Source organism: Hydra viridissima, unplaced genomic scaffold, assembly GCF_058129835.1.
Source record: "Hydra viridissima isolate aposymbiotic clone 2 unplaced genomic scaffold, HvirCarnegie_v1 scaffold_7, whole genome shotgun sequence".
NCBI lineage: Eukaryota > Metazoa > Cnidaria > Hydrozoa > Anthoathecata > Hydridae > Hydra > Hydra viridissima.
The window spans coordinates 5,333,033-5,343,205 of NW_028324306.1; the positions used below are offsets into that span (position 1 = coordinate 5,333,033).

General features: G+C 30.7%; 3 pseudogenes across 1 annotated transcript; 1 reads left to right on the forward strand and 2 right to left on the reverse strand.

The window, feature by feature from the left end:
* LOC145192595 (uncharacterized) overlaps nucleotides 1–1,673 on the reverse strand; it is a 1,747-nt pseudogene extending 74 nt beyond the window's left edge.
* Nucleotides 1,129–9,785, forward strand: LOC149885790 (uncharacterized; annotated as a pseudogene). Its single transcript, XR_016454204.1, has 3 exons — nucleotides 1,129–3,550; nucleotides 6,722–7,696; nucleotides 7,781–9,785. The product of XR_016454204.1 is annotated as an uncharacterized LOC149885790 (transcript).
* On the reverse strand, nucleotides 5,176–6,223 carry LOC149885791 (uncharacterized; annotated as a pseudogene).
* Nucleotides 9,786–10,173: the final 388 nt, after the last annotated feature.

The window sequence follows — 10,173 nt, forward strand, 5'->3', positions numbered from 1 at the left end:
TTCTTTTAAATTCTGATAAACTTTGAACTAGTTCATTTCTTGTTGGTGTGTCAGTCAATACCAGAGACCTAGAACATTTTCTTTTTACACTTTTTCTTTTTGCCACCCTTTCACCCGCTTTTGGAAATGGCCTTATATCTTCTGCTGTCCAATGGTAGGCAGAAGTGCTGATTTGCTGTTTCTTTTTATTATTAACTTCGGATACAATACACAGTGATGTGGGGATTATTTGTTTGTCGGAATTGTCATTTGCTGGAATTGGTCGATCAGATACATAAGAACATAAAAAGTGCCAGGGAAACTGCCTGCTGCTTTAAAACCATTTTGAATGTTTTGGGAAGTAAAAACTCTCGTATAAGCTATTCCTAAATTACCAGAAAAGCTATAGTATAAGCTATTCCTAAATAGTATAAGCTATTCCTATATATTATAGTATAAGCTATTCCTATAGTATAAGCTATTACCAGATAAGCTAAATTACCAGAAAAGCTATAGTATAAGCTATTCCTAAATAGTATAAGCTATTCCTATATATTTATAGTATAAGCTATTCCTATAGTATAAGCTATTCCTATAGTATAAGCTATTCCTATAGTATAAGCTATTCCTATAGTATAAGCTATTCCTATTCCAGTATAAGCTATTCCTAAAATACCAGAAATGTCATAAATCGTCATAGGAGTATTTGGATGTTCCTTTTAAATATAAATCACATGCTGAATTGTAAAATTTCTTTAATGGCCCAAATACTGATCTGTCAAGTGGTTGGAGTTTGTGGCTGCAACGGGGTGGCAATGTTAAGAGCACAACATTGTTTTCCTTAGCTTTATCCATCAGTTCAATCGATATATGAGTTTTGTGGCTGTCCATTATTAAAAGTAATGGATGATTCTTGCTAGGATGTCCATACTCCACAAAATGATCAAACCATTTCAAAAAAAATTCTGTACTTATCCATCCACTAGGACTAGCATCATCTTTTGTACCTGTTGGTGCACCTTTAAGCATATGGCTACGAAATTGGACACGAGGAAATATCAAAAACGGTGGAATAAAATTTCCAAGGGCATTAATGCAACCCACCATTGTAACTAGGGTTCCCCTTTCAGCAGAAGGTACCTGTCCTACTTGCTTTACTCCTTTACCAGCAATCACTTTCACTGGCTTATGAACAGTTGTCAGACCTGTTTCATCAATATTGTAAATGCAATCAGCAGAAAAGTTATAGCGCTTCTGCACACTGTCAAGGTTTTGGAAAAAAGTATCTGCATTTGTGCAATTGAAACAGTTGTTCAACTGAGGCTGGTAGCTTCTGGCGTACAAATAGATAACTTTGTACGATTTAAGAATAAATAAAACCATTCAGTTCCAGCTGTTTCACTCTTTTTCCAGTTTTCTGGTATTTTAATGTCATTTTTAATTGCATATTGATATGCAAGTTGCTGTTTTTCTCTAACATCAAGTCTATAATGGATATTAGATGCTTGACGAAGATATATTGAAAGTTCATCTTCTTGTGCCTTATTAAAAATATATTTATGTTGTTCATCAAAGTATAAGTTACTGAAAGAAGTTTCTTTATTAACCTTTATTTTCCGCTGTAAACTTGATTTTGAAATTGTATAACCTTTTGCAGCTGCTCGTAGTGATAAACTGCCTGGTTCGACAGCCATCACAGCAGCTTTTACTGTATGAGCATCTGGCTTTAGCCGACTTGTCACTCGTATGTACTTTCTTGGCATCTAAAAAATTATTACACATATTACTCACTCCATTAATAAAAAAAAATTATGCTCTGTTTAATTGCATTAACCAAAATCCAGATTAGGCTATAAATTTTAAATTTATTTTAATGAAAATAAAATAGTATCTCAACCCTATAAAACTTATAATGTGATTAAATTTAATAAGGCTAATAGTGAAGAACTTTATTTAAACTGAAATTAAAATACAAAAATGATTGGCATTAAAACAATACTTACTGTGAAAGATGTCTTCAGGACAAAGTAACAAAGAAATCCAATATAATTATTATTATTTTCTATGATAAAAAACACTTTACTATAAAGTAAACATTGAAATCTTATCATAAACATAAACATAATTTTCTGTTCACTTGCTTTTTTACAAAAATATTGATTATAAAAGTTAAAGTACAGTAAATTAAAAAAATGATAAAATTGAACCTTGTCCCATTTCACCCCAATTCTCCTGTCCCAAGTCACCCCATCACTAGTAGGTGTGAGAAAACCTTTATTTTATATAGTTCTCGTAATCATATTTCTTCAGTAGTTAAATAAAACAATAGTGAATAATTAAAAACCATTAACATAAAAATATATGCAAACAACACATAAATATTTAATATTAATGATGTCTTCAAAATATTCGCAAATAATTTTTTAAAATGTATTTTAAAAAAAAATACTTCTGAAACTTAAAAAACACAATAATATGAAGAAGCTATTGCAAACTTATAACATATATAAATAAACTTTTGCTTTATTAAATTTTTCACTGAGATATTGCCAATTCCCATCTCACCCCATGTCCCATCTCACCCCGTGCTCCCCTATAGATGAAAAGATAATTATCTATATACTAATGTTTCAAAATCATCTTCAGATGATTTTTTTCTTAACGACAGAAATACTTGAAGTGCTTCAATAGACATAATTTTAAAGTCTTCAAATGTCATTTTGATTAAAGTTGTAGCATCCTCAGGATCATTTAAGGTGGTTACCAGGTAAAAAAATAGCGATTTTTGTGAAAAAATGTGTTTTTTGGTTTGTTAGTCAACTTTGTGTGAAATTTGATTGGCTTTTCAACAATATATAACATGATATGGGTTTAAAAATAAAAAAATGTTAAAAAAATTGTTTTAGTTGATTAGGGTAAAAAAATTTACTTAGTGATGCGCATAGCAACCAATTGTTTTTATAGATATGTTAACCTAAAAACTAGATTTAAATAATTATTTATTTTCTATGGTCTGTATAACTAAACTTTTGAACCAGAGTTGTAAAGCTAAGTAGTGTGTTTTGATGTTATTTGGTATGCAGAGAGAAGGTAGTTTAAAGTTGTTAAAAAAAAAGTTATTATGGCAAAGAATAAAATTTTAAAAAAAAGAAAAATTAATCGATTATTTCAAGGTAATAGACATACAAAGAAAGTTTTTTTGCAACAGCCTGAAAAAGATACAATGATGGATTATATATATTTCCATGTGCTAGTTCAACAAAGTTGAACATTTCCATAGATAAAGCTGATCAACCTTTAACTAAACACGACGACTTTTTCTTTTTTTTTCATTTCTCATTATTTAAAGATTTAATTTGTAGCATTGGATCCTGTAGTGAATGTAATTCTAAGGAAATTGCTCTTGAATATCTAGAAATCAATGTGAGAACTGTTATGGCCTTTAAAGATATTGGACAAGGTCATGAGGCAATGAAAGAATTTGCATCTATTTTGAATAAGCTCCCACCAATGAGTTTGTTCTCGTATAATGAAATAAACTCTGACTTATTAAAATTTTATGAAGCTGCTTGCAGGGTGGCTAGCTAAAAGAAAATTTTAAATTCCAAGATATTTCCAGGATTTTTCCAGGAAATTTTTGGTTATTCAAGGATATATTGATTTTTTCTCGACAATAAAATGGACCAGTAAATGCAAAATATATTGTCTTAGAACGAAACAACTAAATATTTATATTTGAATACGCATATAAATCATACATACATACATATAATTGTTTGACAATGAAAGATCAAGGTCTTTAATTGTTTGTTCTTTTTCTAAAATTGTGTTTCTAAAAGAATTTGCTTTTGCAAGGACAGTGAAGTCTCTTTTTACTTCTGCGTCAATGCTTAGCTTGTCACCATCAGATTTGAGAACTTCAATCCACTTTCTAACACTTTCTTTCTGTTTTTTAATAACTAAAATATCTCCATTAATCAATTGACGTTTCCTGCTTACTTCATCTAACTTAAATTAATCCTTGTTTTCTTTCAATAATGTATTTTAGCGATTGTATGCTAGCTTACAACTTTTTAAAAGATCGCTGGGGAGCTCATACTGATGAATAACAATGTCATGAGAATTGATATGATCATAAACTATTCTTTGAGAAATAAGAGATCTCTCTTGCAGATTTTCAACCAACAACTGTTTGTTCACACTAAATCCTCGTTCTATCCCAGATTGGCCATGAGATAACACAAAAATGATAGCACAGACTTTCCCCAATGCTGAATACTTTAGAGTTTTGTGTAAATAGACAGCAAGAAATTTATCAACAGAATCAGTTAACTTATTAAAAGACTCAAACTTTTCGTTAAATTGAACACTTTCTGCACTAACAAATTCATCATATTGTTGTTTTGCATCATCTGCATCATTGGTTGAAAGCCATTTTAATTCACTCAATCTCTCAGCTAGAGCCTTGAATTTAACAGCGGATATTTCCTTGTTTTGAACCATTTCCTTTGGAGACAAAGATGAAGCATTCCTCACTAAAGAATATTTCATAGGGCATCTTTCTTGTAATTTTTGCAATAACACTATGATAATCTGCTTACATTCCATTATAAACTCTAATTTCTCTTCTGGTTTACAATAAATAGAACTTAGCATCTGTTTTAGTGCTGTTCCGAATTAAATTTTGTTTACATCTAGGTGGTTGCTTGATTTACCTACTTCAATCTTAGTTAAACTATATGCAGTTGCAGCTTCATTTAAAATGTTTGATTTGAGAATCATTTTCATCAAACTTCGAAACATGCTTCTTAAACTGTTAGATAAAAATGGAACCATAGGCCTGTCTGTTTGAAATAGAACTAAAAATCCTTTCAACTTTTTAGCAAGATCTTTGAAAAACTGCATTCGCAAAGGTACAAAATTGTGAAGATGATGATCTACCAGAACTTCATAGCTCTTATTTTTAGGATGTCTGCTCTCGCATTGTGATTCCCAATACTTCCCAATTTTAACCATGTTTGGCCATACAATAATGCCTCTAGAAGCCACACCTTCATCTTCTACCCAGCAAGTTGCGCAGAAACTGTGAAACAATAAAATCCAAAAATATAAATGGTGAAATGCTCTTAACTTATATAAAAATAAAAAAAATAAGATAATTTATTATTATATTTCTTTCTGTTCAAATATGCATACTTACGGCAAAGCAAGCAGATCAGTTTCGCAAACTCTAATATATTCATCTGTTTTAGCTGGTGACTCTTTGAAAAGATTAAACATAGCACGAAATATTTTTTCTAACGCCCACTTTTGGGAATTTATTGCTGTCTGTAGGGCACAATGAACAATGTGCAAACTGCAACTGCCCATATTAACTATATCAGAGTATCGTTTTTCTTGTCTATGTTCATCTAACATTTTTAGAACCTCCCAACTAAACTTAAGGCCATCCATTGATACTTGAATTAGTTTTCCAAAGTCAAATATCTCTGTTGCTTCAATAAGTTTGTCAAATAAATTCTGTGAATTAGGGCGTCTGAGCAATTTAGAATCAATATATCTAGCTTTTACACCACCAGAATTTGAATCCCAATATCTAACTCCACAGTCCATTTGTTCATTTTTAAAGATTACATTCATACTCTCATTATATGACAAAACAAAGATGGGTGATTGCTCTGACATCAGATATAAGTTGCTCTCGATAGTATGATGCTAAACCAAAATTTATGAGGTAGCCACATTTTGTTTTGCTTAATGCAAACTTTGATGCTATTGCACAATCAGAGAACATAGATTTGAATATTTCATTTAAATTTAAGCACGATCTTAAATAAAAATGTGACATTACAACATTTAAGATCCATATTATATCTGCCTTAGTAACTAGAGCTGGAGATTGGAGATCCTCTAGGTTGTGCCATTTTGTCATTTAAAATCTTGTTTGAATTGGGAAAATGTTCTTGTAAGTTAACAAAAGCTGCTTTATAGCCAGATATTTTTGTTGTAAAATCTAGGAATGAAATGTGTAAAAAAAAATAAAAAATATCTGGTAAAATGCACAGCTAATCAATTTGCTCCAAGCATTCCAAAATTTAAAAACATTTTTAAAAATAAAAAGTAAAAAATCAAATCAAATAACTAAAAAACTACCTGTAAAGAATATATCAGTTGCATTATGTGTCGTTGCATGCTCTTTATGCTTCTTACCAATTCCATGAGAATCCAAAGCAGATACTCCCATGTTAGAAATATTAATATCTGTTCGACACCAATTACATCTTGCTTTCTTTGAATTTGTAGAACAAAATTTTACCCAAGAAAAATACTTTTTATTGTATAGCCATTCTGTTTGGAAACGACAGTTCTTTGACTTGGGCATTGTGTTAGTTATATTATATACTAATTCATATATATATATATATATATATATATATATATATATATATATATATATATATATTATTTGTATATTTTACTTTCTAAATAATTAGTAGAATTATTAATAAATATAGTAAAATTAACTAAAAATTTTGTAATAGGTGAAAATAAGAAAACTGAATATATAGTATTCCATTATCTTGTTTTCATAATAAATGGAATATATAACTCTAAAAAAAAGTCCCAGGACTTCCAGGATTTTTTGTAAAAAGGGGTGTTTTTCCAGGACTTTTCCAGGACCTATAACATTCAAGGACTTTTCCAGGATTTCAAGGATTCCAAGGACCGCTGGCCACCCTGGCTTGTGATAGCATGAAGGTTGCTGTGACAGAGGTTAGAAACAAAAATTTTCCAACTACAGCTGAAAATGATATTGTTGATATACAAATTGGAATTAACGGTTCATGGCAGAAACGTGGTCATTCATCTCTAAATGGCGTATGCACTGCTGTTGCAAAAACTAACTGTTGTTGATTACCAAGTTTTTTCAAAGTTTTGACGTGGGTGTGCTTTGTGGCAAAGTAAAAGCAATAAATGCGGCTATGGAAAGTTTTTGAATACACATGTTTGTGACCTCAACCATTTTCAGTCATCAGGTACCATGGAATCAGCAGGTGCTTTATCATTTTTTACAGAATCATTGGCAAAGTACAATGTGCGTTATTCTCATTATATAGGAGATGGATATACTGATTCCTGTAAGAATGTTGTAAAGGCAAAGCCATATGGAGATGATCTTGTCCCAATAAAGATAGAGTGCGTTGGTTATGTCCAAAAACGCCTAGGCACTCGGCTACGTCAAATTCGATGTCACTTAAAGGGTAAAAAGTTAAATGACGGAAAGATTATATCAGGGAAAGGAAGGTTGACAGACAAGATCATTAATAAAATGCAAAAATTTTATGGTATGAGCATTAGGCAAAATACCTTAGCAGCATGGAGTGGAGATCGTAATAAGCCTTGTGCAACATGAAAAAATTTGTTTTGCCTGTATTGTGGCAATTCTCGAATATAAGCAACAGTGAAGAGAGACATCAACTTTTATCCACGTACAAAGGAAAGCTGGCGCAAGTATTGGCAGAATGACAAAAATTATAATTATACATCAACTAATCTGCCTCTTGCTATTAAAAATACTCTTTAAGACACATTCTTGGCACTACAGTCAGATGATTTTTTATCAAGACGCCTAGATGGCACAACACAAAATCCAAATGAAGCTTTCAACCAGATAATCTGGAAAAAGTGTTCAAAAAACATTTTTGTTACTAAAAAGGTACTAGATCTGGGTGTTGCTTCAGCTGTAATAAATTATAATGATGGTTTAAGAGGTTTCACAAGAATTTTCAATTATTTGCAGCTCTTGCCTGGAAGTTTTATGATCCAAGGCTCGTGGAAGAAAGACATATCGAGAGTAAAGAACATAATTAAAAATTCAGCTCCTAAGCAAAAAAAGGCTAGAAGGAAAAGGAGATGTATCAGAAAGGGTTACATTGATAAGCAGAAAGAGAAAGAGGGAGAAGACTCTTATGTATCAAGAAATTTTTAATGTATATATTGTTTATAAACTTTGAAGCTTGATTTCTCAATTGTGTTTTTTTGTCTGACTGCAAACAGCAAATCATTCATATCTTTTTAACCAGATATGCATTTGAGTTTTCAGGGTTGTTTCTTTATAGATAGAACTACAATACCTAACTAGAACTAATCTCAAACTTGTTTCCATTTGAATATATTGATATTTTACCTTAGGATTTTGTATCAATAATATCCTTTAAAATTGTGCTAGTGCTACCATTTTAAAAATAATTTTTATTTTTAGTATTTCTAGTAAGGTTTCGTTTATTACATTATTATCTATCAGTGTTGTAAGTTTAAGCTTATAATGCCATAAAAAGGTTGAGAAAATGTTGTTTTCCTTTTCATTGATTTTTTTGCATTTTATGCTGAATCAGCACAAAATGAATTATTTTTTGAGCATTTTTATTTATATTAAGAAGTATTTTTTTTTAAACTAAGTTTGGTATATGATTATGTTGGCTACCAAATAATTTTTTTTTACCTGATAACCATCTTAATATTGCTTCCGACATTCTTAAATATCCATTTCCACGAATAAGTAACAGAAATTGGAAAAAGGTGTTATCAGTAGTCAATACTTTACTAATTAATACAAAAAATTAGAAGGACATTAATGTTTGTTTACTTCGGTAAAATGTTTGTTTACCTCCCAAAACCTTGTGCATGTCATCTATCCAATTTCGCAAATCGTGTATTGCTCTTGTTTCTATTCATGAGAGGGGTTCTTGAGCCAAAAATGAGACAGGTTCAGTAATATTCAGAGGTGGCGCAAAGTTGAACAATTTTAGCGGACACTAAAAATATTATGTAATTTTTCAATTCCTTTTAGCTTATCTGAAGTTATTTCATTTTTTGTTTGGTGGTTTCATATTATATATTTTAACTTCTAAGTGTGAGAGTAAGTACTAAGTAAGGGTAGTTTTAGTTCATGTGAAATATAATAAATATAACAAATGTATAATATTTTTATATTAAATTAAATATAATAATCTGTAAAATGAGATTTTAAAAAGAAATATATTATTTGTATAGAAACCTTTTGCTTACTTAATTTCAATTTAAGTGAGCTTTTAGTTGCTTTCTTTTCTTCTCATGTTTGTATTTCCTGCATTAGTCTCCACTATTATTAATATGATTATTGATTACTGAATAAGTCAATTATAATTTAGTAATTATTTATTACATCACACGCAGTTGTCTCTAATTTGATTTCTTAAAAATTTCTAAGGTTAATTATACTTTTAGAATTAAATGAAGTATTTATTATATTCATTGTTCAAACTGAAAATTGTTTTCAATAAACTAAAAATTATCATTCTGTAGTGGACTTGTAGTAGTACTAGGTTATTTCAATCATTCATTAATTTTTTTTTTTAATGTTTGAAACAGAAGTTTTCAATTACATAAATAGAACTGGTAAACTCTAGGCAATGGTTGTTGGTTCATTGTTAAGGTAAAAATGGCAAAAGCTCTAACAACGAGAAGTTCTGCCAGTGTGTGGTTAATGGGAAAATCAACCAAATAGTTGGAATGCTCCAGACTTCCTTCGAATCAACAAGTACTAGCAAACTTCCTCTACTATCACAAGGAAGAAAAGAAATCAATAAACTCAAGTGCCAATATTACCATATTTTCCGTCTTTCGTTACTGAGAAAAGGCTAGAATACCGACTACGCCAGTTAGATATGCTACCAAAAATAGCATAAGCTACATCATGTATACAAGTCATTAAAAAAAAAGTCACTTAAAAAACTTCGAGGGATACAGAATGAAAGAGGAAATTTTCAAAAATGATTTACATGAACTTTTTGATGTCACAAGATCAGATACATTGCAGATTATACACAATTAGGAAGATAAAGCATTTCTGGTATCCCAGCGAGAAGATCTCTCCAGTTACAGTTTTGTAGGTATGCATAAGCATTTGGCCCTACAGGAATCTCGAAAAATGAAACGAGCGGAAAAACATTTAAAACATATAGAATGGGATGCCGAAGATGTCAGGAAAAATCAAGAAGTGGTCGCTTCAACTCTACTGTCAAAACATTCTTCCAGCTCTTCCGCTTCTAAAACTGAGTTTGTATCTGATGATGAACTTTACAGCATTTCCACAAGGCTACCTCACTCAGCTCCAAAAAGGGCAAGGAATAACATTCTGACTCCAGACTTGAA